Genomic DNA, 14,010 nt, shown 5'->3' on the forward strand with positions numbered 1-14,010 from the left:
ATATTAGGTTAGACCACTCAGGAAAAAGATCTAGTCATCATAGTGGATAATACATTAAAATTGTTCTGCTCAGTGTGCCACTGTGATCAAAAAAGCAAACAGAATGTTAGGAATTATTAGGAAGGGAATGATGAATAAAATGGAGAAATGTCATAATGCCTCTGTATCGCTCCATGATGAGACTGCACCTTGAATACAGTATGCAATTCTGGTCACAGCATCTCAAAATATATATAGTTGCACTGGAGAAGATGCAGAGAAGGGCAGCCAAAATGATAAAGGGGATGGAACAGCTCCCCTATGAGGAAAGGCTAAAGAAGTTAGGGCTGTTCAACTTGGAGAAGAGGCAGGTATATGAGAGGGTATATGATAGAAGCCTATAAAATCATGAAAGGACTTAAAAAGGTAAATGTGACTTGGTTATTCTTTCAGATAATACAAGGTCTAAGGGAACTCCATGAAGTTAGCAAGTAGCACATTTAAAACAAATCAGAGAAAATTAAACTCTGGAATTCATTCCCAGAGGATGTGGTTAAGGAAGTTAGTGTAGCTGGGTTTTAAAAAGGTTTAGGCAAATTCCTGGAGGATAAGTCCATAAAATGCTATTAGTCAAGTTGACTTAGGGAATACCTACTGCTTATTACCAGCTTTAGTAGCATGGGATCTATTTAATGTTTGGGTACTTGCCATGTACTGTTGGAAACAGGATGCTGGGCTTTATGGTTCCTCAGACTGACCAATATGACAACTTATGTTCTTAAAGAGATGTGTGTATTTGTATGTGGGATGGGAATGGAAGAGCTGCTGTCTGAGAGAAAGGCAGGCCATCAAATTTTACAAAATAAATTTTATTTATTTATTTAGACATTTTGTATACCGTCGTTCCATATCGAGATCACAACAGTTTACAGAAGTAACATTCATAACTATAAATGAACAAATATTGATGGTTACAAATATTTATTTATTTAGACATTTTGTATACCATCGTTCCATATCGAGATAACAATAAGATGGGCACAAAAATGATAAATGGGATGAAATAGCTCCCCTAATTAGAAAAGCTAAATAGATAAAGGCTCTTTAGCTTGCAGAAGACTGAAAGTGGATATGATAGAGGTTTATAAAACCATGAGTGAGGTGGAACAGGTAAATGCCCTTTCAAATGGTGCTAGAACTAGGGGATAAGATTTAAAACAGAAACATAGAACTGATGGCAGAAGAAGACCAAACGGTCCTTCCAGTCTGCCCAATAAGCTTTCACACTTATTTTTTTCATACTTATCTGTTACTCTTGTCCCTTCTAAGTAACTTTTTGGTTCTATTTCCTTTCCACCCCCGCCATTGATGTAGATAGCAGTGCTGGAGCTGCATCTAAGTGAAGTTTCTAGCTAATTGGTTTGGGGTAGTAACGGCCGTAATAAGCAAGCTACTCCCACGCTTGTTTACCCAGCCTGTGCAATTCAGTCCTTGTTGGTTGAATATAAATAGCGATGGGTTGTATAAGACTTAAGGAACTTGTGCGTTTATTATATTTTCCATTTGCTTGGTGTAACTGAAGGTCTATGAATCCCTGTGTTTTTCTCTATGTTGCGATTCTGTTCACTCTGTGGTATTACCACTATGTTCAACCCTGTATATGTACTATAATTCAATAAACTTTAAAATGAAAAAAAACAAATAAATCCTCTTTTCTTCATTCCCCCTGCCATTGAAGCAGTGAGCTGCGCTGGATATGTATTCCAAGTGACGTATCAGGCTTGATTCGGGGTAGTAACCGCCGTAACAAGCAAATATTATTTCACTCAATGTACAATTTAGCTGTGGAATTTTTTTGACAAAACATGGTCAAGCAGTGCTAATTTTCTACAAACGAAAATCTACTGTGTTGGTTCGGCTGTGGCCTTCACCTTTTACTTTTTCCCAATGGGGGAAACATAAACAAGTTCAAATAGGTTCCAGGTGGGTGACCTGGTAGAAAAATCACCACAAATCAAAGTTTTGGACAAGTTCCTGGAAGAAAAGTCCATAAACAATTATTAGATCTGGGGAAAGCAATCACTTATCCCTGGGCAACAAGAAAAGCATCTACTCTTGAGATTCTGCCAGGTACTTCCTAGCGATCCGAATTGGCCACTATGGGAGACAGGAAGCTGGACTAAATGGACCTTTGGTCTAACCCAGCGTGGCATACCTTATGTTCTCCAAAGGTTCTCTCTGATACCTCTTATCCTCCACCATTTGACAGACCAAGGAATATTTTATGGCTGCTATGTCAGCCTTGTGAGGAAAATGCACGTGACTAGTTCAGGAAACAGGCGAATGAATATTCCACGTGTCATTCCTCCTACTCTCTCAAGCTCTATCAAAACGCGTCATTGTCTCCACTGCTCCTCACCGATTGGCTCCTGAATGGCCTCGCCTTCCTTGCAGCAACACTCCAGCTCAAGGGGTATCTCGGTATCCGTGCCCTCTCCGGGGGCGGGGTTTCTGTTCGTCACAGGCTTCCCCCGGTTACCAGAGCAATGCTCTTAAGTGACAGATCTACAGAATGGAGGGGGCGGAGTCCGACGGGATGTGGGAGGGTGCATAACAGCTTAGTCTAGTGTCCAGCCCTGGATTTATAAAGTTAATTCCCCAAAAATATCATAAAGAGAGATCCTCTTTACTGACTGCGAAGAACAAAGGAGTCACAGCGTAGCACAGCTCCTGTCCTTCCTTCGTTTTAGGGAAGGAAGCCATAGAGAGAGCCGAAGGGCAGAGCGTCCCCCGGGCTCCTAGAGGGGGGCGGACCATAGAGCGGATCTGAGGGGCAGAGAATCCTGCAGTCGGGCTGAGTGGCTGTGGGCGGAAGGAGCGGCGGTGGACTCCAGTCTAGCACGCGTTCCCCGTGCTGGAGTGAGCGAGTGACGGTGAGAATACCGCCCCGTGCGCAGGTAAGGCCCGGCTTGAGGGGAGTCGCACTGTCTGCGAGGTCCCAGGCCGAGGGGAGTGGATGGGAGTTCGGAGTTCGCCGGCCACATGCGCTTCGTGTAGTAAAGGTTCTCGCGGGAAAGGAGGGTGGCGGGCGGTAATGGTGGTAGTTCGGTGCCTTGCGTTTATAGCGCCGTTTTTAAGAGGCGGGAGCGGAGTGTGACTGCTCCTTGCGCTTGGCTTCCGCATAACGCGCAGGGTGCCGGGGATGGCTCTCTAAGGACACAGGACCCTTTCTTGAGACCCTTCTCTGGGTCCATGTCCGATTCAGATTCCTTACATTCCGGCATCTCTTGATTTCTCCTGCCAGAGCTCTGCTTAGACCTCATCCCTTTTAGCCCTCTCTATTCCTTTTGTCCTCACATCGTCTAGTACCTCCTGCCCTCACTTGTGCTGCAACTTAACCTCTGGATCTCATCCTCGTTCTTTCTTTGTTAAACTCACGCTCTCTGCCGTCAAAGCTCACCTTCAGCCTTATTTTTCCACAAAGCCATTTGTTGCCCCAGGCCTTGGTTTCTGTGTTCCCTCTTGGCACCTTTCGTACTTTCCCTGCTTTGTGTTCACTTCCCTTTTGTATTTACTCTGTATTGTCTTTCGGGGAGTAGGATTTTGCAACCTGTTGCCTTCTGTTTGCTATTTTGTAACTCTTATACATTTTAACTATGTCCTTTCCCTACGTACGTATGTCATTGATTTATTGCTAGTATTTTACAAATAATCATTGGCGAAAAGCCATATGAACTGTGATGTGAACGCATTACTCAGGAGAGAATAGTATGTACTGGCATAACGAAAAGTAAAGTTATGGGATCTGACGGGCTCTATCGCAGAACACTGAAAGAGAAAAAAAAAAGTTGACTGAACCCCTTTACTGCTCTGTAAAACTTACCACCTCAAACAGGAGAAGTTCCAAGAGACTGGAGAAGAACAGATATAGTTCTTTCCATAAGAATAGGAGCAAGGAGGAACCAAGAAATTTCAGTCGTGTTAGTTTGACATCAGTGGTGGGCAGAGTAATGGAAACATTATTGAATGTCAGCAGTAGATTACAGGATCAAAGACAACATGATTTCACAAAGGGAAGAGCTTGCCAAAGAAACTTGATTGATTAATGAGGTGATCAGAATAGAGAGATCATGGAGTGCAGTAGATATGGCCACTCTGTGCCAATAAAACTTACATTTGCATATACTGAGACCCTATGATATGCAAATTTATCTCATGCCAATTCATTGTGGATATCCTGAAAACTTGATGGACTGTGATGTCCCCAGGATAGGTTTGGGTCTAGGAATTAAAAAAAAAATAAATAAATAAACTGGGCGAAAAGTTGTTTGAGTAACAGGAGTCAGAGTGGTTGTCAATGGAGTGCACTCTGTGGAAGGGGAAATGGCCATGGGAGTGCCATAGGGATCCGTGCTTGACCCGGTCCTCATCTCTGTCTTTATAAGTAGCAACGTGGCAGTATTAGAAGTGCATCTTTGTATATGAAATGTCTCAACATAATAGATATGCCAGAGAGGACAGCTATCCTAGGATGAAAGGACTAAAGAATTGGAAGAATGAGCAAGGGTGTAGCAAGGGCTTAAAGACAAAAAGGAAGTGGAACTGTGGAGCAGTGGTGGATTGGTTGGGGAGGAACAGAAGGAGCAAATCCAGGGCTAGGTGTGATTTCGAGGAGGGGGAGGGGTGGGAATGGGCACAGGGCCACATATAAACTTTCTCTCTCCCAAACACACACACATGAACATGCTCTTCACACTCTTCCTCCTCCAATCCCAGCCCTCACCAGTGCTCAATCACCAGCCATGCTTTGCCCATCAGTGCTCAATGAGACCTTTTATCTCTGTCTTCCTCTTCCTTTCTGCCCTGGTGATCCTCCATCCTCAGCTCATTCCCTCTCTGATTTCCCTCTGTATTCCTCTTTTCCTCCCCACCCTGGAGTCCTAGAATCACCAAGTCTCACCCCTTCCCCAATCCCTGTTTGTCCTTGAGCTGCCTCTTCCCCAATAGTCACTGATTTCTTCTCCCCAAAAAAATTACCTTCTCCAACTTGCCTCCTCTCCCTTCTTGACCAGTAAAGCACAGATCTTCTCTTTGTGATGGAATCTGATGATGTTCCGATGTCCTGGGGGATGGGGACAGATTGCTCTCCTCAGTCTCTTCAGATGGGAGGAGGATGTGAATCTGGAATTAAAAAACACAGCCTTTTTGCATCCTTAGGGAAGGAAGGAAGGGAGAGTGCTATACCAGAGTACAAATTAGATTGCAGTGATAGGGTGGATCAAATTGGGTGGGGGGGAAAGGGTGGTGCCAATGTTAGGGATGGCATAGACTCCAATAGGATAAAGATTCTGCAAGAGATTCAAAGATTCTGCTGAACATTTATGGATGGAAATTCCATGTGTGGTGGGAAAGAGTGTGGCGGTGGGGGTACACTACCGTCCACCTGGCCAAAATGAACAGACGGGTGTTTAAATGCTAACAGAGATTAGGGAAGCTAATAAATTTAGTAGCACAGTAATAATGAGAGATCTGAATAATGCTAATATTGACTGGGTAAATTTAACATCAGGGCATGCCAGGGAGATAGTTTCTAGATGAAATAAATTACTGCTACATGGAGCAGTTGGTCCAGGAACTGTTGAAATGGGGAGAAATTTAGACTTAACTCTTAGTGGAACACAAGATTTGGTGTGAGGTAACAGTAATAGTAGTGCAATCAAATTTGACTTAATGATTGGGAGGACATTTAGTAAATCTACAACTCTAGCATTTCACTCTCAAAAGGGAGACTTGATAAAATGAAGGGCATGTAAACTTTGTGCTGCACCTTTCTTTTTTTTTTTTCTGTTATGCATGGTGATTGTTTAAAAATACCATCTTGGAAGCCTAGTCCAGATGGATTCCACACACACAAAAAAAAGTGGAAGGAAGGCCAAATGACTGCTGGCATGGTTAAAAGGTGAGGTGAAAAGAGGCTATTTTTGCCAAATGAACTTCTTTCAAAAATTAGAAAAAGGATCATTATGAGAAAAATAGGAAAAAGTGTAAGCTTTGATTACTTTGTATAATATTGTAATAAATCAAATAAACTTCCGGTAATATTAATAATCTAAAACTTTGATAAGGCAGGCTAAAAGAGAATTTGAAAAGAATCTGGCTTTAGAGGCAAAAAATCATAATAAAAACTTAAATAAAAAAATATTTCCAAAGCAGGAAGCCTTTGAGGGCGTCAATTGTACCGTTAGATGACTTGTGGGATTAAAGGGGCACTTGGGGAAGATGAAGCCATTGCAGAAAGACTAAATTAATGCTTTGCTTAAGTGTTTACTGAAGAGGATGTTGGGAGATACCTATGTATTCAATGGTGGTGATTCAGAAGAACTGATACAAATTACTGTGAAGCTGGAAGATGTAACAGGGCAGATTAAGAAAATAAAGAGTAGCAAATCATCCAGACCAGATGATATCCACCCTAGTGTTCTGCTAGAACTAAAAAATGAAATTGCCGATCTCTGTTACTGGTAATTTGTAACCTATTATTGGGATTGTCCGTCGTGCCTAAAGACTGGAGGGTCACCAACGTAACCCTAATTTTAAAAAGGGCTCCATGGGTGATTTGGGTAACTATCTACCGGTGAGTCTGATTTCAGTGCAGGAAAAATCGTGGAAACTATTCTACAGAACAGAATTGCAGAACATATAGAAATACATGGTTTAATGGGACACAGCCAGTATGGATTTACAGAAGGGAAATTTTGCCTGACCACTGTGCTACATTTTTTTGAAGGGGTTAATAAATGTGGATAATGGTGAGCTGGTGGTTGTAGTGTATTTGGATTTTCAGAAGCATTTGGCAATGTGCCCCATGAGGGACTCCTGAAAAAAATTAAAAAGTCATGGATTTGGAGGCAATGTCCTTGTTAGGGGTGTGGACCATTAGTGCTGTGATGTGGTTGGCACAACATGGAGAGCGAACATCCTAGGCCCACACTGACAGCTGGCAAATGTACCCTGGGACACAATTGGTCAGGAGCTTGACTTTGACCAACCTTTTCCCCACAGGTGTTGAGCCCTTGGGTTCCTGGGGCTGGCAGGACTTAGGTGATGGTCTTGCAGGGAAAGGAGAAATAGTCAGAGGTTAGGCTGGGTTGGGGCAGGCAGCGAACAAGGAGTGTTCAAGGCCTGGGCAAGGGTCCGTGGCAGGCAGCAGGCAAGAGTAGTCAAGCTCCAAGCAAGGGTCAGATCCTGAAGGTAGGAATGAGGCAAGGCTGACTGAACAAGACAGGGCTGGCTGGATGAGTTAAGGTAGGCTAGACGAGGCAAGGCAAACAGGATTGAAAGCAACACGTACTATACAAGGTAGGAAGACCTGATGCTGAGGCGCCAGCTAGGAGTGCAGATGGGGTTTAAATCCCCAGCCGGTTCTGACATCATCTCCCGGCATCTCCAGCAATTTCCCAGCGTGAGGCTTTAAGTCCTGCTGCACCCATGTGCCTAGAGGACCAGCAGGGAGGGTATGGCGGTGACATCCCTTCCGCAGCGATGGCGTCTTTAGTGCTGGCAGCTCCCTGGGATTAAGTGCGACTGGTCGCGGGACCCTCTTCTGGTTGGCCAAATGTAACAGCCCTATTGTGGGTTGTAGATTGGTTCAAAGATAGGAAACAGAGAACAGGTCTAAATGGTCAGTTTTCTCAGATGAGAAGGGAAAACAGTGAAGTGCCTCAGGGATCTGTACAGGGACCAGTGCTTTTTAATATATTTATAAATGATCTGGAAAGGGGAGCAACGAGTGAAGAGATCAGATTTGCAGATGACACAAAATTATTCTGAGTTATTAAATCACAAGTGGCTTGTGAAAAATTGCAGGAGGACTTTGCAAAACTGGAAGATTGGGCACTTAAAAAACAGATGGAATTTAATGTGGGCCTATACCGCTGAGTGTTTGATCTATATAGCTCCATGACTAAATTCATTTTGAGATATAAACAGGTGAGAATGTCTCCATCAATTGTGTTGCCCAATTTAAAAATGTATTATTGGGCAGCCAGATTGGTGTGTCTTAAGTGCTGGGCAAGACACATGGATATCCCCTGGGTGTCATTGGATAGGTTACAGATGGATGTGGTTACTTTATCTATACTGTCCTTTCTTCCAGGAGGATCCCCTATTCGAGGTACTGTGAGCAGGGGGGAGTTCTATTGTAGCACGTACCCTCAGGGCAATGACCCAAGTGCATAGATTTCTAGGTACACTGGAAGAGGTGATATTGCCTATTGCCCTGATGTATGGAATTTCTATTGTTTCGGGGAATACCTTTTTGAAAGACTAAAGAATGGAAAGTGCTGGGCCTTTTCAGTATTGCCCAAATCCTGGGATGATATGGGCTTCCAGTCCTTTAGTGGTATTAGTGAGGAGTTTGACTTACCAGCCCGCACACATGCAAAATATTTGCAGCTGCGCGAAGCATTGGCAGGCCTCCTGGATACCTCAGCGCCGTTAAGGCCACTGAATAGAATGGCGGACTATCTTAGTGATCCTGATGCTTCTGATGAAAGAAAGGTATCTTGATGGGCAGAAACTTGATTGAGAAATGGAACACAGACTTGGGCACCACTTATGATCATAAGGTTGGGAAGAATATTTGGTTCTATAAGTACTAAGTGGGTTGAATTGATCAGATTGCTACATAAAATACGGGTGTTCAGTAGGTTCTATCATAGTATACACTTAACCTCAGACACTGCATGCTGGAGGGGCTATGGTAAAACGGGAGCATATATCTACATATGTAATGGCATTGGCAAGGGGTTAGACAATTTCTGGGTGCAGGTTATACAGGAAATTGCTGATATTCTAGGTTTCCCTGTGTGTGTATAATGCCACTAACAGGTCTCCTGAGTAGGTGGGGCTAGTTCATTAATCTCTCAAAAGTACAGAACCTTGGTTGACCAGATTTTGCTGGCACCAGATTCATGATTGCCATTTTCTGGAAATACAATCCTCTGATAGACCATTGGCTTGATAAAGTTTGAGATGTAGCAGATATTGAACGTTTACGATATGCATTGAAAAATGAGAATTAAGACAGGAAACAGAGAGTAGGATTAAATGGACAATTTTCTCAGTGGAAGGGAGTGGGCAGTAGAGTGCCTCAGGGATCTGTATTGGGACCCTTACTTTTCAATATATTTATAAATGATCTGGAAAGAAATACGACGAGTGAGGTAATCAAATTTGCAGATGATACAAAATTGTTCAGAGTAGTTAAATCACAAGCAGATTGTGATAAATTGCAAGAAGACCTTGTGAGACTTGAAAATTGGGCATCGAAATGGCAGATGAAATTTAATGTGGATAAGTGCAAGGTGATGCATGTAGGGAAAAATAACCCATGCTATAGTTACACAATATTAGGTTCCATTTTAGGTGCTACCACCCAAGAAAGAGTTCTAGGCGTCATAGTGGATAACACATTGAAATCGTTGGTTCAGTGTGCTGTGGCAGTCAAAAAAGCAAACAGAATGTTGGGAATTATTAGGGAATGGTGAATAAAACGGAAAATGTCATAATGCCTCTGTATCGCTCCATGAATACTGTGTACAATTCTGGTCACCGCTTCTCAAAAAAGATATAGTTGTGATGGAAAAGGTACAGAGAAGGGCAACCAAAATGATAAAGGGGATGGAACAGCTCCCCTATGAGGAAAGACTAAAGAGGTTAGGACTTTTCAGCTTGGAGAAGAGACGGCTGAGGGGGGATATGATAGAGGTGTTTAAAATCATGAGAGGTGTACGGGTAGATGTGAATCGGTTATTTACACTTTCAGATAATAGACTAGGGGGCACTCCATGAAGTTAGCATGGGGCACATTTAAAACTAATCGGAGAAAGTTCTTTTTCACTCAACGCACAATTAAACTCTGGAATTTGTTGCCAGAAGATGTGGGTAGTGCAGTTAGCTGTGTTTAAAAAAGGATTGGCTAAGTTCTTGGAGGAGAAGTCCATTATCTGCTATTAATTAAGTTGACTTAGAAAATAGCCACTGCTATTACTAGCAACAGTAACATGGAATAGATTTAGTTTTTGGGGGTACTTGCCAGGTTCTTATGGCCTGGATTGGCCACTGTTGGAAACAGGATGCTGGGCTTCAAGGACCCTTGGTCTGGACCCAGTATGGCAATGTTCTTATGAGAAGTGGGGTATACATGAGGAAAGCATGCAGTGCTAAGAACATAAATTTCCCATACTAGGTCAGAGTGAGGGTCCATCAAGCCCAATATCCTGTTCCAACAGTGGCCAATCAAAAAGTCACAAGACCAGCTAAGCAATGATTTTGGTATAAACATATCCCTCATTGTTTGACAGTTATACGTATATTTGTACTATTGTACCAAGAAAGCATTGTAATCTGCAAGTTTCAGTTAAAAAAAAAAAAAAAAAAAAAAAAAAAAGTAGTTGGGCAAGTGCAAAATTGATGCACTGGGGGGAAAAGTACCCATACTGAGTTTACATGATGTTAGGTTCCATATTAGAAAAAGGACCTGGACAATAATTTGCAATCCCTCAGTTCAGTGTGGCGGCAGCATTAAAAAATAACAGAATGATAGGAATTGTTAGAAAAGGAATGGAGAATAAAATAGCAAATTCATAATGCCTCTCTGTATTGCTCCATGGTGAGCCGCCCCTATAGTTAGTACTGTGTGTAGGTCTGGTGCCACAACTCACAAAACAAAAAAAAGATATAATTGCATTGGAAAAACACAAAGAAGGGCAATCAAAATGGTAAAATGAATGGAACTGCTCCTCTCTAAGCTAAGGCTAAAGAGGTTAGGGGCTATTCAGCTTGGATAAGAGATGGCTGAAGGGGAGGGGGGTAGGGGATATGATAGAAGCCTATAAAATCATGATTGGAATACAATGGGTAAATATAAATTGTTATTTACTCTATCAAAAAATACAAAGACTAGGGGACACTCCATAAGTTAGTAAGTAGCACATTCAAAACAAATCAGAGAAAATTCTTTTTCATTCAATACAGAGTTAAGCTCTGGAATTCATTGCCGAAGGATGTGATTAAGGAAGTTAGCGTAGCTGGGTTTAGAAAAGGTTTGGATAAGTTCCTGGAGAAAAAGTCAATAAACTGTGTGATTAAACAGTAGAAAAATAAATAACTATCTGTTTACTGTTTGGGATCTTGCCAGGTTCTTGTGACTTTGATTGGCCACTGTTGGAACAGGATATTGGGCTTGATTGACCTACTATGGCAAATTTATGTTCTTAGCATTGCATGCTTTCCTCATTCACTCATTTACTCTTCCCCCCCCCCCCCCCCCCATTCCAGTCTGGGTTGCCTCCCTCAGACTGCTATCTCGTTCACACTTCACAGTCCCTCCCTCCAAATCCCTCATTCACATTGTGCAGCATTTTCAAACCCATCACTTGCTCTTTTGCCCCCTCAAATTCCCTCACTCACATTCTTGCCCCTTCCCCCCCCCCCCTCCCCTCAGTGTGGTCACCAGCGAAAGAGGGGCGGGGTCTGGGAAGCTGACCCACCTAGTAGTGGCAGAAACGGTGGGGTTGGTAGGCATTCTTCCCGTATCTCTTCAGCCTTGGCTGTTTTCTCTCACAGCCGCCTCAGTTATACTGGGACGTCATGCAGAAATAAAGTCCATGTGATTCTTCCCATCTCGGGGTAAGCAGCTCCAAAACGCTATGCTGTGCTTCCTCCAGGGGCTGGGGAATCAGAAATGATCTGTGCCACCAGTGGTTATGCTCTGTTTCTGTGCAGAAGCCAAAACTGCTGTACGCTGCTTTGCTGGTTCTGGAAAAAAGCTGGTTAAAATACCATTCTGGGTCATTCTGCCAGAAATTAAGCCCTGGGTCATAGACATAAAAATGGGGTTGAGTTAGCCCAAGTCTGAAACTTGTGAGCAGTACTTACCACTCATCAAGACTTGGGTTGAAGCCTTAATGATGGGCACTACTGCTCACTGTTTGAAACTTGTGTTTAATTCATTTCTTGTCTTTTGTGTATCTGCTCAGGATCACCCCCTCCCTTCCCCTTGCAGAATAGGAGTGAGGCTGATTTAAGAAACAGAATGGCTGTTCTCTGCTCCCATCTCATCTCCTCCTTTCTTCCCTGCAGGCTGCTTGGAAGGGAGGGGCTGGAGCAGAACCTACCTGCTGCCCTGCCTCTTGTATCTGAAAAGAAGTGGCAGGACTGCGTTCCAGGCCTCTCCCCCACAAATTAAGCCCTGGGTGTTGCAGCTATGCTTTAATCCCAGAAAAAGCAAAATCATGCAGTTTGGGTGCAGAAATCAAAGGATTTGGAGGAAAAAAAAAACTAGCAGTCACCAAACAAAAAGAGTCATCTGGAGGTTATCTTGGACAACCTCAAGGTATATTGTTAGTGGAACAAAGCAGTCGGGAAAGCTGCTGATGTACTTGGGTGCCTAAAGAGAGGTATCATATAGAAAGAAGGAAGTAATATTAGCGCTCACCAGAAACCTGTAGAGACTCCACCGTGAGTATTGTGTAGTGTTCTGGACTACAAAAGGATAAGATGGAGGTAACTCAGAGAAGGATCACCAAAGGGGTGCATTGTAAGTCATAAACTGAGAGAATGAAGGAGCTGAAGTTACTGTATATCACGTCTCCCCTTTTTTTCATTCTTTTTTTTCTATAAATGTTCAAATATCTAGCAGGCTTCAGAGAGATACTAGAAGGTAGCATTTTCTATATAATGAAAAGCTCCAAGAACAAGGGGTCATCAGCGCTGATCCACTGTGCCGGTCGTACGCTTGACCTTATATTCCTAAATATCAGAACTTTCCATCATATGACTAATAGAATGACAATCACACCTATACCATGGTCTGACCATTTCATCATACACTTGGAGAAGTCCATTAATGGCTATTAATCAAGTTTTCCTATGGGCACATTTTCAAAGGTTATGCGCGTAACCTGAGGAAATCTGCCCCTGCGTGCGCTGAGCCTATTTTGCATAGGCTCGGCGGCGTGCACAAGCCCCGGGACGCGCGTATGTCCCAAGGCTTGCAAAAAAGGGGTGGCCAGGGAGCGTGGTGTTGGCTCGGGGCGTGGCGGCGGTCTGGGGGCGTGGCCAAGTGCCCTGACACAGCGGCCGGTGTCGGTGCCTGCCGCACCAGCAGACATTCTGCGCGCGCAAGTTAAGACTGCCCGGTAGGGCGGGTTAGATAGGGGAAGGTGGAGGGAACGGGCAGCGCGTGCAGAGCTCTGCGCGTGCAAGGTGCACAAATGTGCACCCCCTTGCGCGGGCCGACCCCAGATTTAAAAGATATGAGCGGCTACGTGCGTATCTATTGAAATCTGGCGTACTTTTGTTTGCGCCTAGTGTGCGAACAAAAGTATGCACTCGTGCTTTTTTTAAAAATGTACCCCCTAGGGAATAGCCACTGTTATTAATTGCATCAGTAGCATGGGATCTTTTTGGTGTTTGGGTGATTGCCAGGTTCTTGTGGCCTGGTTTGGCCTCTGTTGGAAACAGGATGCTGGGCTTGATGGACCCTTGGTCTGACCCAGCATGGCAATTTCATATGTTCTTATGTTTCTGTTCAACTTAATCAACCAACTACTCAATCCAAAATACCGTCCACTTTGCTAGTAAAGTGTAAACACATAGATCCTGAATTGTTTGTTAAAACGTTTATCCCAGTGTTCAACAGTAACATTAGTGATGACCCCCGATGCATTGGTAACTAACTGAAACACTTCATTACTGAATACCCTTGATCACATTGCTCCTCTACATACAGTAAAAGCCAAAAGAAATAAATCCGCACCTTGGTTTTCCTACTCACTTATAATCCACAAATGTAAATTACACCCCCCTAGAAACTAAATGGAGAAAAAACAAAAACAGCAATCTCCTTTTGTATAAGACAGAACTTGATCTATATCGTACAGCAGTTAATGACGCTAAAAAAAATTATTACACATCACGTATAGAAGCATCAAACAACAATCCCAAAACACTATTGAACTTAGTGAA

General features: G+C 43.2%; 1 protein-coding gene across 2 annotated transcripts in view; it reads left to right on the forward strand.

The window, feature by feature from the left end:
• Positions 1 to 2,622: 2,622 nt before the first annotated feature.
• The window catches only part of SOAT1 (sterol O-acyltransferase 1), a 108,415-nt gene continuing 97,027 nt past the window's right edge, over positions 2,623 to 14,010 (forward strand). The window contains exon 1 of one of the 2 annotated variants that reach the window (XM_029618112.1): positions 2,623 to 2,936. The gene's annotated coding sequence lies outside the window, so the exon portion shown is untranslated. The remainder of the gene's footprint in view (positions 2,937 to 14,010) is intronic. The other variant, XM_029618113.1, reaches the window with a different exon arrangement.

Source organism: Rhinatrema bivittatum, chromosome 10 (assembly GCF_901001135.1).
Source record: "Rhinatrema bivittatum chromosome 10, aRhiBiv1.1, whole genome shotgun sequence".
Taxonomy (NCBI): domain Eukaryota; kingdom Metazoa; phylum Chordata; class Amphibia; order Gymnophiona; family Rhinatrematidae; genus Rhinatrema; species Rhinatrema bivittatum.